General features: G+C 45.0%; 1 protein-coding gene and 1 pseudogene across 2 annotated transcripts in view; both read left to right on the forward strand.

Moving 5' to 3' along the window:
• CHST11 (carbohydrate sulfotransferase 11) overlaps positions 1-20,812 on the forward strand; it is a 305,452-nt gene that overhangs the window by 36,953 nt on the left and 247,687 nt on the right. The gene's annotated exons all lie outside the window — the stretch shown is intronic.
• LOC129525824 (ATP synthase F(0) complex subunit C1, mitochondrial-like) lies at positions 19,440-20,798 on the forward strand (annotated as a pseudogene).

Raw genomic sequence — 20,812 nt, forward strand, 5'->3', positions numbered from 1 at the left:
ATCAGTGGGTGTGATGCTGCCTGTGGTATCACATGTGCAGCAGCAAGGTGTTCGGTTTTGTTTTTTGAGACTGGGTCTTGCTCTGTCACCCAGGCTGAAGTGCAGTGGCACCATCTTGGCTCACTGCAGCCTCCATCTCTTGGGCTCAAGTGATCTTCCCACCCCAGCCTCCCAAGTAGCTGGGACTAAACACACACACCACCATGCCTGGGTAATCTTTTAAGATCTCACTGTATTGTCCAGGCTGGTCTTGAATTTCTGGGCTCAAGCAAGCCTTCTGCCTTGGCCTCCCAAAGTGTTGGGATTACAGTGTGAGCCACCGTGCTTGGCCTAACAAGATGTCTGTATGTGAAGCCACATTCCTGGCCCATCCACAGTCACGAGGACTTGGGACTACAGGCTGGGTGACAAAATTGAGCTGATTTCCCCAAATCTCCAAGGAGATCCTCTCTGAAGAGATGCTGTGCCGATGAGAGACAGAGCCTGCACCACGAAGCAAAGGCAGGAGCTTGTGAGCTTGTGAGCTTGTGAGCTGATCCCTCTGGCCTTGGCCTCTTAGTGTCTATAGCCCGTCACTGCCTTAAAGCCACCACATCACATGTCACTGTTCTTCAACACTGCTCTTATTTGAATGTCTCAGTGATAACATCTCAGAAATGAAAAACAGGGTCTCCACTTCTGAGGATGTGACAAGTGAGTTGGAGGCAGTTTCCCAGGGGAAGGATTTTTGTCTCAAAGCATTAAAATAGAATCCGTTCTAAGTCAGAATATTCCTTTTAAAGTTAACTTCACAAAACTTCTCTGATCTTGATCCTCTTGCTAGCAGCTGACTGCCGAGGATGGGTTCCAGCGCTTCTCAGAACAATGTCGTAGGCGTATTAGCTCTGTAAGTCACCACGAATTCAGAATAATGACTGTGGGGTGGGGTGGGGGCTCACTGATTGACTCGGAGGCATCTAGAGTTCATTTTGTAAAACACTTAAACAATTCAGGGTGTTTTGTTTTGTGGGTAGATTTTTAAAAATAATTTAAAAAATGTAAAATTGTGGTTAAAAAAGCACAATGTAAACTTTACCATTTTAATCCTTTTTAAGAGTACAGGTCAGCAGTGGTAAGTATATTCGTACTGTTGTGCAACAGATATCCAGGACTTTTTTGTTTTGCAAAACTGAAATGCTGTACCCACTTAAGCAAACAACAACTCCCCATTTTCCCAGACCCCCTGAGCTTCCAGTAACCACCGTTCTACTTTCTGTTTCTATGAGTTTGATAACTTGAGACGCTTCAGATGCGTGAAGTCATACAGTATTTCTGTTTTTGGGACTGGCTTATTTTGCTTAGCTTAATGTCCTCAGAGTTCATCCATGTTGTAGCATGTGACAGGATTCCTTCCTTTTTAAGGCTGAATAATTCATTGTATGTGTACACCACATTTTGTTTATCTGTTCATCAGTTGATGGGCATCTGGGTTTTTCCTGTGTCTTGGCTGTTGTGGATACTGCTGCTGTGAACATAGGTGTGTAAATATCTCTTCGGAATCGTGCTTTCAATTCTTTTGAAAGAATTGAAAGAAGTGGGATTGCCAGGTTTTCTGGTAATTCTATTTTAAATTTTTTGAGGGCACACCGCACTCTTTTCCGTAGTGGTCGTGCCATTTTATATTCCTACCAACAGTACACAAGGGTTCCAGTTTCCCCACGTCCTTGCCAACACTTGTTACTTTCTAATTTTATTTTATTTTTGATAGTCACAGTCCTAGTAGGTGTAAAGGAATATCTTATTATGGTTAAACAGTGTAGTTTTATTATTTATACTTCAGGTAATCAGTACATAAATTAGTACTAATAAAATTGATAACTGCTATTTATTGAGTGCTCATTAAGTGTTCTAAGCATCTTGCATGACTTAATTCTCATTACATCTCTGTGAGGAAGAGGTTCCATTTTTACCCGTTTTATAGATGAGGAAATTGAGGCTTGGAGAATGTAAGGAACTCATACAAGGTCACACAACGAACTGAAGCCTGTGCTTGGGTTTGAACCCAACCGTCTGGCTACTAGGGTGTTCTCTGGCTCTCTTTTCCTAATTGACTATGCTCTTTAAAATTCACATCTTCAGCTGACCCATATCAAGAAAGTTATAGAAGATAATGACGTCCTGACTCCTGAATGGAGTTCCTTGAAGTGCCCAGGAATGAAAACTTGGAATAAGGCCCATGCCTCAGTCATCACTGATGCCTCGGATAGCAGACTTAAGTGAGGGCTTTAGAAATAGTGGCCTAGTCTCCTAAGCCCTGGGCTTGTAAAATACTCTGTACTTTTTTGGTTTGAATTCCCTTGTTAAATGAATAATAGAAAATGTGAGGGGAGAGGCACAACATTTTTTTCTTGACACTATTCCACTTTGAGTTTGGTTTCTATTCCAAATCTGTGTGTGTGTGTGTGGCAGGGGGGAGGGAGGTGTGTTGATGAGTTATTGTTGCATTAGAAGGTTCAGTCTTAGAGCCACCAGATTTTCTGGAAAGCCATACATGTGCTATAATGCCTGTCAAATAAAAAATCAATGTGACACAGTTGGTTTAATTTTTGTTAATCTTTATCATATTTAATTTTGTTTTTTGACTAGACCTAATAATGGGCCAGAGGCCTTTAGGCACTGTTGAAGTGACTGTGGCCACAATTCCCCAAATCAGCTGTAATGTTTGTGTTGGATTATTGTATTAACAAATGCTTCAAATTACATTAGAAAAAAATCCGTTATGTTATTTTAAGTTGGGGGACCAATTCCACACTCACATCTGGTAATCCTATCAGTAGATAATGGCACAGGGCCATTCTAACAGTGCCAATTAAGTCTGCAAGGCCTCCCTTCACTCTTTGATATGTTTTGTGAACTTTTTTCTTATTTTGGTGCTATGAAATGAAGTCTCTGTGAAGAGCTCAAGTCATAGACTAATCCTCAAAACTTTTTTTTTTTTTAAACAAGACAAAGAAAATATGAGATGTTGTTTCCTGCAACAAAATCATAGAGAGTTTGTAGGATGTTTTATGTATGGTGTGTTTTGAGGATCGTGGAACAGAGAAATCCACAAGAATTTGCCATCCAGACAAACTTTCCACTGGAGGTGGGGAAGAGGGGCCTGCTTGACTCCCTCATGGGCTCAGGCCTACCTCTGCAGTTATGATTGTGGATAATTTAGCCCCTCTTGCAACAGTGTGGTACTTGCTACTCTCACCTCTGACTTGTGGATGAGAATACCTGCCTCCTGGGACCTCTCCTGGATATCAAGCCCCTGGTTTCTGTCATAAGACGTTCACTTAACAGGTGCTATACCTCAAAGGACAGATACTGTCATTTTTGTTTGCTGCAGGCTTAATTTTGTTCCCCTAAAGTTCATATGTTGAAGACCTAACCCCCAGTACCTCAAAATGTCACTACATGTGGATATGGGGTCTTAAGAGAGACAAATAAATGATTATGAGGTCATTAGGATGGGCCCTAATCCAATCTGCCTGGTATTCTTGTAAGAAGAGAAAATTTGGATGCACGGAGGCACCACAGTTGTGCACGCACGGAGGCACCACGGTTGTGCACGCACAGAGGAAAGGCCTCATGTGAGGACACGGCAAGAAGGTGGCCGTCTGCAGGCCGAAGAGAAAGGCCCCAGGAGAAACCAACCCTGCTGACACCTTGATCCTAGACTTCCAGCCTCCAGAACTGTGAGAACGTAAAATTCTGTTGTGAAAGCCACCTACTCTGTGGTATTTTGTTATGGCAGCCCAGGCAAATCAATACATGATTAAACTCCTCTGATGCTTAAGTACCTCATGTATTAAAAAAAAAAGTTTACATCCTGTTTTCTCTACACTGTTTCCTTGGTGGTTTCTTCTTAAGTTGTTTTCTGGGGTTTTCCATGAGGAACCAAAGTCTCTTGGTCTCTGCTAACCTTCTTACCGTATGTCTACATCTGTCTTCGTTCTCTCGCCTTGCTGAGAACCCGGGTCTGTGATAGTGGGTGACATGGACTGGAGAGAGGGGACCGGATGGTAACAGTGTGATCAGCCTGCTGTTTCTTCACAAGCTGATTACATGCAGACAGGTGCATATGGGGCAAGTGCTCAGGGTCCCGCTCCATCCTGCATGTGCTGAGTATCTTCCTGCCCCCTCTTTTTTTTTTTTTTTTTTGAGACAGAGTCTCACTCTGTTGTCACCCAGGCTGGAGTGCAGTGGTGAGATCTTGGCTCACTGCAACCTCCGCCTCCTGGTTCAAGCAATTCTCGTGCCTCAGCCTCCCGAGTAGCTGGGATTGTAGGCATGTACCACCACGCTTAGCTAATTTTTTGTATTTTTAGTAGAGATGGGGTTTTGCCGTGTTGGCCAGGCTGATTTTGAACTCCTGACATCAAGTGATCCACCCACCTCAGCCTCCCAAAGTGCTGTGAGCTGGGATTGCAGGCATGAGCCACTGCACCAGACCCTGCCCCCTCTCTTGTTCTGTCCTACAGCTCCAGGGCTGTTAGGCTCCACCTGTCATCTTAATAACAATTGCCATCTCTGGCACTCTTCTCCCTCCTGGGCTGGGGGTGAGGCAAATATAAGCTTCTCCACTTCCCCAAGCATATGGGTCCATTTTATTTTAAAGGCTTTATTGCCAATCATGACTGGGGAATAGTCAGATAGGATCGGAAGTGACTAGATTTTAGGGGAATTTTAAACTGTCAGTGGGGCTTAACCTCAAACCAGTAAAAAGCCAGAAGAACAAAGGGATGTGTACAGGAAGGCTGGGGATGGTGTTAGCGCCTCATGACTGGGATAATCTACTATGGAGTTCACGGGAGGGCCAGGCCTTCAAAGATGCTTTTATTGAAAACGTCCCTATAGGACCTTTTTCACTGAGAGTTTCACATCTGGGTTATCCAACTTGTTGGGAAAGGGTCTTGGTTATTTGTGCAACTCTTAATGATTTCCGAGAGAGCCTGCTCAAGCGGATGTGGGGTGGATTCAGTTCAAAGACTTGGAACACTTGAATTAGCCGTTGATTTTAATCGTCTTTTGCAGCCGATAGCATTAAGGGTTTCTTTTATGAACCTTTAATACGATAGTTTTTAGGTAGTGGGAGAGAGGAGTTGTTTTTGTTTTATATGCTTTTCCAGAAGAAGAAGAAAGGTGATTCAACTTTGAATTTCCTTTGATCTTTTCTTGATCTTCTTAACCCCTTTTCAGAATGGCTACCACTCTCCCTCTCCAGAACTTTCAGTGGCTCACTATTGCCAGTCCTCATTCATTTTTCCTCCCATGGCTGGTTTAATTTAGATCTCCCTATCTGGAATTTGATTTCTTTGCAGCAGGGACCATGATTCTTGTTTTTCAGTTCACATGGATCCCAAAGAGTACAGTAACACTCAGCAAATACTTCTTTTTATGGGAGAGGGTGTTAGGTTTTTAAAATCCTTTTCTCATAGGCTGTTAGACTTGATTTACTGCTTCGTACCTGGGCTTTCTGTTGAGGCCAAGGGGTAGGAGTGTCTTTGGGACTGCATCAGAGTCCGGGTGAGGCCTGTGACCAGCCAGTGGGGCCCCAGAATCTCAGTTAGAACTGCTTGTACCTCCTGGTCCCCTGCCTTCATGGAGTGGAAAGGGATGAATTAGGGACTCCAAGTCCAGGTACCTGGGCTGTTCTCCAGCCCACCCTAAGCCTGGAGCAGCAATTGGTGATTGGGCCATTAACTTTATGTAGTTCTGGGGCCAGACTGTGTATCCTATAACCTTGGCCTCAGCAAGAAAACATTAAAGGGGAGACCTGGAGAAAATGTGCTTTGATAAATAGATACAAATTCATCCTGGTGGGTCATGAGTGGAAAGAAGTCATTATTATGTAAATCAAATAGACACTTAAGTCTGGACAGCAGGTAGCTCAACGCTGGAAGAGTTCGCACCAAAAAAAGAAGGAAAAAAGTCAGGAAGGGAAATGATCAAAAATAGGGGTGGGTTTTCTGGGCCTGGGGCTGCCTCCGGTCCTCAGTGCCACCTTCCCTCATTCTGCCCCTCTGTTCTCTTGCTGTCCTCCTTCTGCCCCCTGTGGCCATGGGACTGCCCCTACAGGTTCTGGGGACATTTTCTGAGCCCCCTGCACCTGGTACAGCTAGCCCAGGGCTCAGTGGGGGAAGTGCTCCATCAGTATTTTTTTGATGGTGGTAAATAAGATTCATATAGCTTTGCAGTGTTTGATTGTGGACTTTTAATCTGGCACCCCAGGTGACCCTTAAGCTCCTTCTATTTTTCCCTGTAGCTGTCTTTTGAGATGCATTTGCTGGGCCTTGTTAATGGTTTGTTTTTTCCCTTTTGATTTATTAGATTAGAAGCTCAGTTCTTGGCCTCCCCCTTCCTGGGAGAAGTTCTTGCTTCATCTCCATAAAACGTTGCTCTTGGGCTTTTTCCTGTTTTATTACTTAGCATTAATACCTGGCAGCTTATATCTGAGCTCTCATTTTATTTTCGTAACATATAATATTGCCTCTCCTCTGGCAGCCTTGGTGCTTGCGAAGGGTTTGGTGGCCTCTTGTTTTTTACATTGGGAGGTAAGAATTTAGATTTATTAGTCCCAGCTTAGCGATGAGTGGCACAGAGAATTTTAAATGATTTGTTTTAAGCCACATAGCTAATCAGGGGACAAAATGAACCAAGGATACTAGAAATGAACGAGCAAGGAAGAAGGCAAATGAACTTCTGACTTCTTCTGCCCTTTGATGTTTTACCAACACGAGACTTATTTGTTTTTTAGTTTGGTATTTCTCTGTGAAATGAGCAGAAAGAATGACATGAGCTAAGAGAGGAACAAATAGGCAAGGGATTTGTGAACACAGTGCTCTGATGATGATGACATTGGCTCTCTTGAAGCTACATATATGTTTTTCCCCACAAAATCTATCTTAGAAGAGGAGTTGCAAATCCCTTGCAAGGGAGGGTTATAGTTGGATGCCAAAGTGGTCAGTTTTTGACCTGGGTTTGGTGTGGGGTGTGTCCACAGAGCTTTAGCTTTCAGTGCATCTGATTCTGTGAAAGAAATAAGAACGGAGTAGTGGAAATGAACTATTGCGGTAGGTTGGCAAGTAAGTCTGGTGACGTTAGGGAATAAACTGGGAGGAAGTTCCCTAGGCTCTGATCTCTGTAGGATCATGGGTGGGAGGGCAGGTTTGATCTCTGCCCTTGTGAGGAGGTTGGATGGAGCCCTTTGATTCCATCCCTACCTCAGCTAGCTCAGCATTTACAGCAAACAGCACCTGCTGTTCAGGACACTTCATTATGCCTTCGGAGTCCTTCAGGATCTTGAGGATCAGAGGGTCTCTAAGTTTTTCTGCCTTATAAAAAAGTGGAGGAGCTTTTCAGAGCATTCTAGAATAAGAGATAAGACTGGAGTCTGGGAAAGGAGTAGAAAGATGCTCAAGGAAGGACTCCTCTTCCTTGTTTCCACAGCTGGGCCACAAGCCCAGGTCTCTTTTGCCTTTGACTGTACAACCTGCTGCCTGGAAGTTCCTGGGAGGGACAGGTTTTAGAGTGTGTCCTTGATGGACACATAGTAGAGCCCTGGGATCCAGGAAGTAACAAGAGGGCACTTCCCAGTCCCTGAAAGCAAACACCTTAATTTTGCTAGGTAATTTTGGGGAGGCACCAAACCTGAAGGTTCAGGATCTGAAGTACTTTTTCTCCCTCTTAGGAAATGTGGCCTAGCATTTGGTGGTCATGTTCAAATCCTGGTCCAGTCACTTAATAGATTTCTAACCTTGGGCAAATTGCTTAGCTCACAGATGCTCGTTTGACCTGCAAAATGGGCCCAAGCCGACACTCTGAGCACCCTCCTTGACATTTGTGATTATTAAATTCCATAATGCAGGTAAAGTGCTCAGCCGAGAGCCTGGTCTGGTATTTATAGTCAGCCTGGAGAAAATGAACTCATGAGTTATGGTCTGCAAACGGTGAGCTCCTTCAGGTCCACCCACCAGTTGCTGGGTGAAGGAGTCAGCCTCTCTCTAGCCAGGCAGGGAGGCTGAAAGCCTTTGCAGAAAGAAAGTCATTGGCAAATCAGAAGTGCCATCCAGTAAACCCTGGCTTCAGTCACTGTGGAAATTGTTAATCAGACACGTGGCCCTTGCCGATTTTAGGGTAAGGCACAGCTGTGAGCAAACAGCTCACCTCTTTCTCTTTCCCTAGCAGCACATGAGTGGACTCCTAGGTCACCACACGTGTGACCTCAACTGTTCTTTCCTTATTTCTTCTTTTTTACTTTTTTTTTTTTTCTAGGACAGTGTCTCACTTTGTCACCCAGGCTGGAGTGCAGTGGCATGATCATAGCTCACTGCAGCTTGAACTGCTGGGCTCAAGGGATCTTCCTGTCTCAACCTCCTGAGTAGCTGGGGCTACAGGCCTGCACCACCATGCCTGGCTAATTTTTAAATTTTTTTGTAAAGACCTGGGGTGTGGCGGGGCAGTGGTCTTGCTATGTTGCCAAGGCTGGTCTTGAACTCCTGGCTTTAAGCGATTCTCCTGCCTTGGCCACCCAAAGTGCTGGGATTATAAATGTGAGCTATTGTGCCCAGATTCTTCTCTTATTTCTTCTAAATGCTTGGCTTTTAGAACAGTCTAGGAAAATAATAATTGGCCAGATGACTCAGTTAATAAAGATGTACATTTTTCGAATACCCATTGGTTGCTGTGGGGAAAAAAAGTCATCTCCTCAGATTGCTAGTAATTTAATTGGAAGGAAATCAGTTGATTTGTGAGTGATGATTTATCTCCACTCCCTCTGAAATTAGTCCCTTAACTTTTAGCCCTACTCCCCGCATTTGAGAAACAAGGTGATCCAGATGGAGAGAGCACCAGGTGTTAAATTGGGTAGCTGATCTGCGTTCCAAGGAGCTCATGGTGCCATTCAGACTGTCAAGTGCAAGCTGAGTTAAGAGAGACACCAGCGTGGGGCATCATCAGGAAAGAGTTCATGACAGAATTTTAACAATGGAAAGTTATAAATCTTCAGTTAGAATCCAAACACTACCGAGGCCCAGAACCCAGGAAAGGAGAATTCAGAGGCAGGCCCTTCTACTGAGTCAGCAAGAAAAGTGCCATATCAGCGCCCCTCAAATCTGCACATGCATAGGAATCGCCTGGAGTTCTGGTTAAAGTGCAGATCTGGATTCAGTAGATGTGGGGCAGAGCTGGGATTCGGCCTTTCTGACAAGCTCCCAGGTGATGCTGATGCTGCTGGCCTGAGGCCATACTTTGTGTAGCAAAGTCTTACATAATATTTAGGTTAGAGAGTAATGTATAGATGCAGGTAATATGATTAAAGGTGCTCATTACAAGAGAGAAGGAACTGTTGGTAGATGGGAGGAATATGCCCATCCAGACATCGTCAGGGTGGTGTGCGACATTGCCTGTCTGTATCCTAACCCCAGATCTGCCGCTGCCTGGCTGTATGACCTCGGACAAGTTATTAACAGGTAATGTGATTAAAGGTGTTAGTTACAAGAGAGAAGGAACTGTTGTTAGATGGGAGGAATATGTCCATTCAGACATTGCCAGGGTGGTGTGTGGCATTGCATGTCTGCATTCTAACCCCAAATCTTCATTCTAACCCCACACTGCCTGGCTGTGTGGCCTCGGACAAATCGTTAACACTCTCAGAGCCTCAGTGCACACCTGCACGTTGGGGCTGGCATTTAATACCCACCTTCTAAAGTGTGTGCATGTTTAGGAATAAAAGAGCAAATCCATGTAAATGCGTAGAACAGCTCCTGGCACACCTCAAGTAGCCAACAATAAGAGTCTTTCCATTCTCTCACTTGGGAGCTCCTCTTCTTACTGGGACTTGACCAGTGAGACCTTCCGTGCCTGGGCCCTGTATCTTGTGTCCCCTAGAGGCCCTGCAGGACTGGGAAGCTGACCTCCGCTCTCCTGATTATGATGGTGCTTCCTGATCTTCCTGGGAGTTCTGGCCACCACCAGTGGGACATCAGCACGGGACACAGTTAGTACCCGTTCGCTTTCTCTGTGGCCAGGGATTGCTTCAGGAACTGACCAGCGGAAGCCAAGGAAGGGCTGTGAATGAATGCATGAGGACTTATGGGGAGAAAAAGAAAATTTTGTGTGGAGAGGAAAAAAAAGTCATCAGGCAGATTCCTGATTAAAAATGGTAAAATGCTTTTGGACTCAACGTTGTATTTTTGGGCTCAGAAAGCTGGTGAAATGAGATGTAAAATGCCTCAAAAGTTGGACGCACCTAGTCAATGTTAGCTTTTCTTTCTGGCTCTGCAGAGAACATTCCACTGAGTTTTCTCCGTCAAGATAATCATTCTCACTCTCTAGGTCTTACCTGGGTGTACCCCACACCCCCAGGGCAGCATCCGTGTCATCAGCACCTTGCTGTGGGGAGAGTTGGTGGCTGGGAGGAAGGGCTCCTCTGGGCCCACTTCAGTGCCTCCCGTAGTTTTGCAGCTGCAGAAAAGTCCCATTTCTCCCCGACGGCTCACGGCTGAAGCAGCCCTGCCTTGCCCAGCTTGGTCGAGCTGTGTTAATGTAATTAGCTCACTGGCTTCTCACCGGGGTGGACTCAGGCACAGTGGCATGTGTGTTAAGAAAACCAGATGCCAGACTCCTGACTCTGGCACTGCTGAGTCCTGTTTCTTCGATGTCACCTCAGTGGCAGCAGGTGGGCAGCCCGTGCTGGGCTAGATGGCTGCCCTGGGAGTCTGAGGACTCTCTCGGGTCTGGTGACTTCAAAGTCAGCTGTAAGTGACACATCTGGGTAGGGAGGAGGCCTGGGGCACAAGAGGTCAAATCCTACAATTTAGGGTCCCTGGGAGTGTTCTCGTCTAGTGATTCCTAAAAGCCTGTTCATGGCCTAGGTACATTTGGATCTTTTGAGGATCTTGTTTAAAAAGCAGGGGCTGAGTGTGGTGGGTGGTGTGCACCTGTAGTCCCATCTACTAGGGAGGCTGGGGTGGGAGGATCCCTTGAGCCCAGGAGTTGGAGACCAGCCTGAGCAACATAGTGAGACACCCATCCCCCTGTCTTGAAAAATAAGCAACATCTGGGGCCCCACTTGGAGGTTCTGATTTAGTTTGGGTGGTTGGAGTGGGGGAGGGGGAGCCTTAATCAATATTTTAAAAATGACTCCTAGGTGATCCTCATAGGCAGCAAGGTTTGGGGAAGCCATGCCAGAGTCCAGCCTTGCACTGGTGCTGAATGCAGAGGTGCAAGTCTGTGATTCTGTCACCAGAGCATGTCAGTGACAGACCTGTAGCCAAACCCAGACCTTGGAACTCAGAGGCTCTTGTTTTGGCTTACAGACACCTATTAGACTGGCTTCTGTAATTTTTGCCCGCAAACCCCAGATTTATGCCAGAAATTCAGCCTGGCAGAACAGCGCTGTTATAGACACCAGCAGTTCTATTCTACCTGGGGGCTATTTCACTTTCCCAGGGGATGTTTAGCAATGCTGGAGACATTTTTGGTCATTATGACTTGTAAAGGGGTGAGAGTTGCTACTGGCATCTGGTGGGTAGAAGCCAGGGATACTGCATGGAACAGCACCCCCCACACCCCCCCAGCAGAGAGCTACCCTGCACATGATGTCAGTAGTTCAGAGGCTAAGCAACCCTGTTCTAGACGAACGTTTCTCAGACTTAACTGCACTCACTGGGTCCTGATTTAATAGGTCTGGGGTGTGGCCTGAGAGTCTGTATTTCTGAAAAGCTCCTGGGTGATGTTGACGCTGCCTGTCTGGGGACCACACTTTGCATAGCAAGTATTTTCAGAGCAATTGATTTCAGAGTGACTCAGGAGTGGGTTGGAGTCACAGCTGTAGCATCAACTAGCTGCTTGATCTTGGACAAGTTACTTTAACCTCTGTCACCTTAAGTTTATTCATCTGCAAAATGGAGATCATATCACTTAGGGCCAAATTAGATAATATGTGTAAAGAGCTTAACACAGGTTATTGGCCTTGGCAAGCATTCAGCAAATGTAGCTGTTCCTTTCACTCCGTTATTATTTGCTTAGCAGTTCAGCTTTAATTGTCCATTGTGTCATTATTTACCTATTTTGTGTCTCATGCTTTGCTATAAAAAAATAAGATGAGGTGGGAGGTGATTGAAAGCATTATCTCTGTGATGGTGAGTTATAGAGATTACTAGCATTGTTTTTACTCCTAAGTCACCCCACCTTCTGTCATGGGGTGGGAAGTGAGGCTGGAATAGGACTTAAAATCAGCTCCAAGAGAAACATTTTGAGAACTGGAGGCATCACCAAGTCATTCTTCAAATTCTGGAAACATGGTAGTTATTCTCCACTCACTCAACAAAAGTGACTGTGGAAGGAATGTCCCAAAAATCAGGTGTCTGATCTGTGCGTTTCCATTCACCATGGTTTTAGGGATCATAGAGAAGGATGACAAGCGAATGCAGATATCCGGTTTCATCAGTGTCCTGAAATACTCAAGTCACCTATTGCAGGAGTATTTCAGAGTGAGTTTTGAGTATGGGATTGAGCTTTGTTCAAAGTCCAGCATTGCCACGTATTAGCCGGGTGACCTAGGGGTTATATAACATCACAAAGCCTCAGTTTCCTCATATCTAAAATGGGAACAAAATAGTATCTGCTTCTAGAGTTGAAGTGAGGCGGAGGTGAGATGATGCATATAAATTACTGGATGACTTGACCAGGATGGACGGTCCTGCACATTAAAAAGGCTGTTTCCAAATGCTGGAGTGGGACAATCACTTGGAAACTTATTCGGAGGTCCCCCTCAGATAGTCGATTCATTAGGGCCAGGATGAGGCTTGGAATCAAACAGGCACCCTCAGGGATTCTAGCTGTGCTGTGCCACTTTGAGAAACCTAGTCCAGGTGCTAAATTTACAGTGATCACCTTGGGATTCTGGTGTCCGACAAAGATGGAAACTTCGCAGGAAATGTTCCCCAGGCGGGAGGGCTAAGAGGACACAGTAACTCTTGAGAGTTGCTCCAACAGACCTTTTATTTTGGCAAGGGCTAGTGCTTTCTTTGCCAAGCCGTCATTCGTTACTTGGCTAGAGGAGGGACCACAGGGAGGGGAGAGGGGACATAAACAGCTGGCTGTCAGAACAGTCGACCTCTAAATGGGATAACCTCAGAGCCAGGCATAAGCAATCTGGAAACAAGGAGGGGAGGTGATGGAAGGTGGGAGCAGAGGCAGGTGCTGGAGACATTGCTGCAGACTTCCTGGAAGGGGTTGCCAAGCCGAGAAGATTCAGAGGGGAAGAGCGCAGCTGGGGAGAGAGCTCCTGCTGGCTCCAGGTGCTGGCCCCAGAAGGCATCTTTGGAGAGAAGGGTCTGAGCTGTGGCGGTTCAGTGCAGGGACAGGTGGGGTAAGCTCAGGTGTGCCGGGCTCCCCGTGCGTGTTGCAGAGCTCCCGGGGAGGGCAAGGACGTGAAGTGCGAGCAGATGGTCTCCGTCACTGCCAACCTAAATCAATGACTGGAGAGGGCGAATGCTGCCAATTAGCAGGATATCCAGAGCTCTTTCTCCCAGCCCAGTGGCCCCACCTGGGAGCCAGGCAGCATGCTTTGCCTCCTGCTGAGACAGATCCTGCTTTTGCTGCTTCCTTGAGAGAAGTTTTAACACATGAAAATGGCTAAGGGCAAAGGCTTTGGCACCGCTGCCTGCTTTCAGATTGCCGCTTTTGCTAGCCATGTCATCTTGATCCTGTTTCTTCCCTTCTCTGGGCCCTGGTTTCCCCATTTGTAAAATGGTAATGGTGGCAATAGTACTCATCAGTTATTGCCACCAGAATGTTGCCCAGCAAACTACCTCAGTAGCACACAGTAGTAAGTGTTTGTTGTTCACACATCTGGGCTGGCCAGAGGGCTTTGCTGGTCTTGGCTGGCCTTGCTCATGTCTGGATGGCTTTGGCTGAGGGTAATGACTGAGATGATTTGTCTCAGCTTCCTGTATCTCTCTCATCCTCCTCTAGTGGTGTAGCCCAGGCAAATTCTCATGGATCTGGCAAAGGTACAAGAGCCAGTGAGCCACTCATGTAACTGCTTTTAAGTTCTTTTCTCACCCGTGCCCCACCATGTTTGCTGCCATCCCATTGGCCACAGCAAGTCACATGGCCGAGCCCAGCATCAAGGCTCCTGGCAGACTGCACTTCCCAGGATGGCACTGCAGAGTCACAGCACCAAGGTGTATGGAATTGGGGTGTTTTTTGCAATCTACCATGAGTACTAACCTCACAGTTTCGTATGCAAGCAAATCCTCATCCACTTACCAGTCTTAGGACAGAGGATCCTCACTGGTCTCCTCGCCCTTGAGACACCCAGATTAGGAATTCTTTTCTCCTCTGACTTCTTGTAGTTCCCTCCATATACTGTTCTATTACCCCCGTCCATGACACCTTTGTACTGCTGTTCCTTCTGCCTGTAATGCCTGCCCCTTGGCTTTCCCATCTGATCAACTCAGCTCTGGGGTCAGACTGTTTGGGTTTAAAGCTGGTTCATGTCATTTATTTAGAGCTCCATGACCCTGGCAAGTTTCTCACCCTCTCTGGGCTTCAGGTGCTTCCTCTGTAAAGTAAGTATCGTAACCTTCTTCCTTCTCTGCCAGGGTTGTTGTGTGGATTAAATAAGAATTGTAAAGCACGTATCAGTGACTGCAAAAAACAAAAAGGAAATGCTCAATAGAGGTTTGCTTTTGTAAAGCAGAATTTACATTTTGCCCGGTTGCTGTTGAAGCAAGGGTGTGCATCATATCCAATAACTGGGAAAAGCAAAGCAAAATAAACCTTTTTAACCTTGAGATGTGTCAGAAATAACAGGGTCACTCTGTCTCATTCTGGTCCCCTGAATAAAGGAAATCTTGACCATTTTCCATAAGCCTGGATTATCCAACCATCAGCTTTATCCTTAACTTGGCAATGATGATATGATTGCTTCTTGTGGTTATGATCATATATGAGAAATATGGCAGCAGCAGAGGTAATTATCTCTTGTGATTATTTATGTGGTGTGACAGTCTTTCTTATACCTGGTCCCCCTGAACCTCTTTGCAAATAAGATTTTTTCTTTCTTAAATGCTTTTCTCTTCCTTCTACGTGTTGCTGCTACTGTTACTCCTGCTGTTTCTACCACTACCACAACTACCACCACTGCCACGCCACCACCACCATCACTACCACCACTACCACCATCGTCACCACCATCACCCCAGCTCAACCGGAATGACTATAATCCTTCACACCCCTGCCAGGTCATCTTCCCTATGATGACTTTCTTAACCAGCTTCCCCCAAACAAGTAGTAACATTTTCCCCACCCAAATCCATCTTGAATTGTGGGAGGGATCCCGTGGGAGGTAATTGAACCATGGGGGCAGGTCTTTCCTGTGCTGTTCTTGTGATAGTGAGTAAGTCTCATGAGATCTGATGGTTCTATAAGGGGGAGTTTCCCTGCCCAATCTCTCTCTTTGCCTGCTGCCATCCATGTAAGATGTGACTTGCTCCTCTTTGCCTTCCACCATGATTGTGAGGTTTCCCCAGCCATGTGGAACTATAAGCTCATGAAATCTCTTTCTTTTGTAAATTGCCCAGTCTTGGGTATGTCTTTATCAGCAGTGTGAAAGGGGACTAAGACAGCATTCTATTATTTTGTATCTTGTACCTGCTTCTGTGTTAACACAGTGTATTTGAAGTACAGTTTTTGAGTCTCCTGTTTTCCCCTATATAAGGGGGCAGAAAACATGTCTCTGTACCTTAACATCTAAGAGAAGGATTTGGCATATAATAGATGCTCAATTTATACCTGTTGAACATTGATAGAGGAATTTCATCTTACTCTTGTGATATTCTTGTTCTAAAACCAAAAATTGCAGTAAAAGGCCCCCGCCCCCACAACCATGGTTGCAGAGGTATAGAATAGAGTAGAACTCATGAATGACATGAGACATTGGAATTCATGGATAGGCATATGCTAGCAAGCCTGAGATCCAGTGGGGCCTCTAATTTTGATATTTATAAATGGACTTTCCATATTGCCTGTGTTATTTAAGGTAACATGAACTTCTGTAACGTAAGCCCCAAAATCTTGGTGAATGAACACAAGGAAAACTTAATTTCCCACTGATGTGAATAGCCTAGAGTAGGTTTTCTTGGTTGGGGAACTCTCCTCCATTTGGTGTTTCAGGGACCTAGGCTCCTTCCATGTTGAGAATCTTCCATCTTTAACACAGGCTTTCAAGGCCACGGTGAAGGTCATCTACTTTTTTGGCATCTAGCTGGAGGGGATAAGGACATTGAGCTTACTGAATCAGGCCCAGAAGAGGTCCCCATCACTTCTTCTCCCATTCCACTGGCCAGAACTTGGTCTTGGGGAGGCTGACAAATCTAGTCAGCCATGTGTTCATTTTCTGTTCAGTAAGACCTCATACATCAGTGTTTATGCAGGAGATAGGCCAAAACATTTTTTTTTACACCTCTATCTGGTTTTCTACTGCTAAACCAATCTTAACCAAACCCTGCTTCCATTTCATGCAATATTGGCTCTAGACTGCAGCCATGTGACTAAAAGGGGGCCCTTGAACCAGAAATGGGGGAAGGGTTGGAGACTGTGAGCTGCTGTTTGCAATTTATGCACGATGAAGATAAGAATGTTACTTCGTGCTGTTCTTAGAACCCAGTTCATTTTTAGACTGAATGTTTATATAGCTGAGAGCTGCAGGAAACACCGTACCCACCTTGCTTGGTTTAAAGCCTTTGAGATCTATGGTGGCTGAATGTGCTTCCAGGAGCAGAATTTAATGTGCAGGGAGTGGGTGACTAGTAAATTCAGTGACTGCAGCAAAACTTTGCTCCTTGCTCCTCTTTGTGGAAACACTGTTTGTACAGCATGTCTTCCGTAATCAATACAAGGGAGACATTAATGAAGAGAATGTCTTGTTTGGCAGACAAAGCCTTCCCTTTGTTCGGATTGAGATGCTCAGTTAATTTCCTGGGAGTGTATTTATGAGAAGTTGGTTAGTGATTCTTGTAAGTGTATGTGAGTTTCTTGATTTTTTTTTTTTTTAAGAGAGGAGTCAACAACCCATTGTATTACTGTAAAATATTTGATAGCTTGTACTTTGAGGAATGTACTCATGAGAGCCTAGTCTTATAGATTTGGGATATTTATACATACTTTCAAATGAGTAGGTTGGAGGGAACTTTAAATATGTATATTTTACTTAAAAAAAAAAAGCCCAAAACCTTTTGTTTGAAATGACCATAAATCAAAGCATTACGGGAGATAAATTTCTAGACTTTGTGTGTGGAATTTCATTGAGAAAGATAAGGTGGACAAAATGCTGGAGAAGTTTGGGACAACCCCTGGGTTGAATCAGTCTCCACTTTCAGGGAGTTTATAGCCTAAGTTCCCTTCCCTTTTTCAAAAGGAATTTTCATCTGTCTTGTTTAATAATAGAATCTCTTCTTCCTCCTCCCAGCCTTCTCCTCACCTCCCTTCAGGCAAGCAGGGACTTCCTTCTTTGCATTGCTCAGGAAATTATGTTTCCCACTTGCGAGGCTGGCCAGCAAAACTTCTTTGGAAGTTGGAGAAGAGGATGCCAGTTTCTGCCTTTCTGCTTTCTGCTCATAGAAGGCTCGTGTGATATGTTATCATCCAGTCTTGCTGGCTTTCTTCTGGGTCTTCTGGCTTGCCTCAGTTTGAATCTGCATTATGTTACAGCAAATGCAGTTGACAGTCAGTGGTATAGTTGGAGCATGCATGGTCCATTTCATGGCTTTTTTAGTATGCTGAATGTTATGCCACCTAGGCTCAGTCATGAAATCGTTTAAACAAAATAATGCTTTGGAACTGAAATGTTCTGGTTGGTGAGTTTTCTGGTCAATGGAAGGGAATGACCTTGGGCAGAGTCTGTGACCACAAGTGAATTATCTATCCTTGCAGAGCCTCAATTTCTTCACTTGGAGACTAGGCACACTATCACTTTCCTTATTAGGGCTGCTGAGATAATGCAGCCGAGGTTCCTTGGCTACTTAGCAAATGCAGGACTCAGTAATGGTAACCACAGTCATCTCTGGGTATCCATGGGGGATTGGTTCCAGGACCCCTCTCAAATACCAAAATCCAAGGAAGCTCAAGTCAATGCTATGAAATGGTATAGTATTTGCATATAGCCTACACACATCCTCCCATACACTTTAAGTCATCTCCAGATCACTTATAATATTAATAACTAATATAACGTAAATGCTATGTGAGTAGTTGTTCCACTGTATTTTTTTTATTTGTACTTTTAAAATTGTTATATTTTTCCCCCTACATATTTTCAATCTGTGGTTGATTTAATCTGTAGATGCAGAACCTGAAGTTACAGAGGACTGAATGTACTATTAATAATTATTAAGATATACAAAATCACTGTTAGTGAGAGATTTAAAAACGTCCAGGGTAGAAAGAAAATGAAATAGACTATCAGAAGCACTGATTTTCTGGTATGATTTTAATTTGTAGTGCTCTACAGGATCCTTTGTGGAGGCAAATGCATTCTAGTTAGTAGTATCTGTGATATCATTTAGGGCTCCTGTTTTATAGATTCAGTTCCACAAATATTTATTATCGAGTGCCTGTGTTATGTCAGGTGCTGTGCTAGGAACTGTTCAGTTAAATAGATAGTACAGTTAAGAAAATAAGTCAGGGTGTTCTCCCTCCCAGGCCTTAGAGCTGGGGTGATTCTGTGTCCCAGTTTTCCCTGGACAATCCTGTTTACTGCTCTTGTCCTAGCAGAATTATTCACAGTGCCCCCTTTTATTTTAAGTGTCCTGGTTTGGGAAACTAATTATAGGGTCATCAATATAGGCTATTATTGAGGCAGAGGGAGTTTCTCCAGAAAAGGACTATGGAAGTTCTCTAAACAGGAAGGAGCATGATGAAAAGTATTTTTTAGGGAGTTGAATTCAGGCTAGATGGTAGGACCAGTGAAGAGGTGGGAGAGGGGAAAGCATTTTGGAGATAGAATAAACCAGATACTACCAATGTGATGGACAGAACCCAACTGGAGGTGCCATCTTGAATTCCAGAGTGTGAAGAGCAGCCTCAGGTGCGCAGCCTTTTTAGGTTTCACCAGTCAGCATGTCTCAGGTGTTTTCTTGGAGACTCCATTAGGCTTTAACAATTGCCTTAAAAATTCCCCAGCAAAAGCATTTTGGGAATAGGGAACAACTCCAGGTTGCACATGAGATGCTTAGCTAGGTCATTGGTTTGTATGGCCATTTCCCTCCTGAGTCTAGGTATGCAGGTCTTGAGGGGTGGAGCTCAAGGCTACTTTTGCATTTCTGCCAGTGCTTCCAAATGTCATGACTGGGGGTTGGGGGGGTTTGGGGGTGGGGAGGGAGGGAGAGGTGGGCCAGTGTAGTACCCTTCCTTGACTTAGTGTTTGAAACTTGAAACACAGAAACTTAGTGTTTCTGTGCCATGTCTCACATACACAGAGAGAATACTGGTTGCAATAACTTCAGAGACAGTTAAAAGGTGATATTTTCTATATTCAGAGATTATTAAATTCGTTAGCAAGAGGAATGCAGTTCAGACTTCTCAGATGTGGGAGGTAAATCTCCCCCACCCCCAGTGTTTGCATTTGGTTTGAGTATCTTAATTACCATTCCAGAACGTTTGTGAAATTAAGGTGGAAAAAAGAATTCTGGCTTAGGTACTAACATATAACCCTTGTGTGTTTATTATGAAGCCTTCATCTTTAAGATTCTCGTTTGCAATCCTGGGCAGCACAACCAATTTTCTGTGTCATTAACTTTTTCCTGTAACACCAAAGGGCAGGAGGATGCTGGTCTCCACCTTTTCTTTCTCCAAGGCAAGTTGAATGACCATCTGTGCCATAAGATGGATGAGGCCCAGTGATCCTCTTGTTGATTTGGTATTTGTGTCTTCCCACAAGAATCTTTGCTGATTCCAATGCTGGATTCACTGGAATACTCCCTGCTGTTCTCTGAATTGATGATGGATTAGTTGAGGTCTTTGTATTCATTATTGGCAAGGTTTCGAGACAGTCCCTTAAGTGCAGGAAGAATTCTGGCAGTGGCGTCGGAAGGCCAAGGCTCGGCAACCTTGGATAAGTCACTGTCTGAGTCTGTTTGTGTTGCTATAAAGGAATACCTGAGACTGAGTCATTTTTAAAGAAGAGAGGGTTAGAGCTGGGCGAGTGCTGTGGGCTTAGCAGGGGCTGCAGGGCAGTGGGAGTGCAGACTTAAAAAATGCAGACCCCCGGGGCACTACTCATTTCTCTAGCTCTGGTTTACTGTGGTACCAGGGGTCTAATCAGGCCTGTGTCTGCCTCCTTCTTGAATAGCCCAGAGAATTCATCTAAACAGCCTTCCTACAGCAGCTCCCTACTCCAGGTGGCCACATAGGAGTTCCAGACCAGTGTTGTCTCCGGGGACATTGACACAGCAGCCAAGTTTATTGGTGTTGGGGCAGCCACAGTTGGTGTGGGTGGTTCAGGGGCTGGCATTGGAACGGTGTTTGGCAGCCTGATCATTGGCTGTGCCAGAAACCTGTCTCTCAAGCAGCAGCTCTTCTTCTATGCCATTCTGGGCTTTGCCCTGTCTGAGGTCATGGGGCTCTTCTGTTTGATGGTTGCCTTCCTCATCCTCTTCACCATGTGAGACTCTGTGGGGGTCACCTGCCTGTCCCTGCTGCTACGACTCCATACCGTTACTGGTGCTGGGATGTGCTAAGCTTTACAACATTTCTCTAAAAAAAAAAGAAAAAAGAAATA

The sequence above is a fragment of the Gorilla gorilla genome, chromosome 10, assembly GCF_029281585.2.
Source record: "Gorilla gorilla gorilla isolate KB3781 chromosome 10, NHGRI_mGorGor1-v2.1_pri, whole genome shotgun sequence".
Lineage (NCBI taxonomy): Eukaryota > Metazoa > Chordata > Mammalia > Primates > Hominidae > Gorilla > Gorilla gorilla.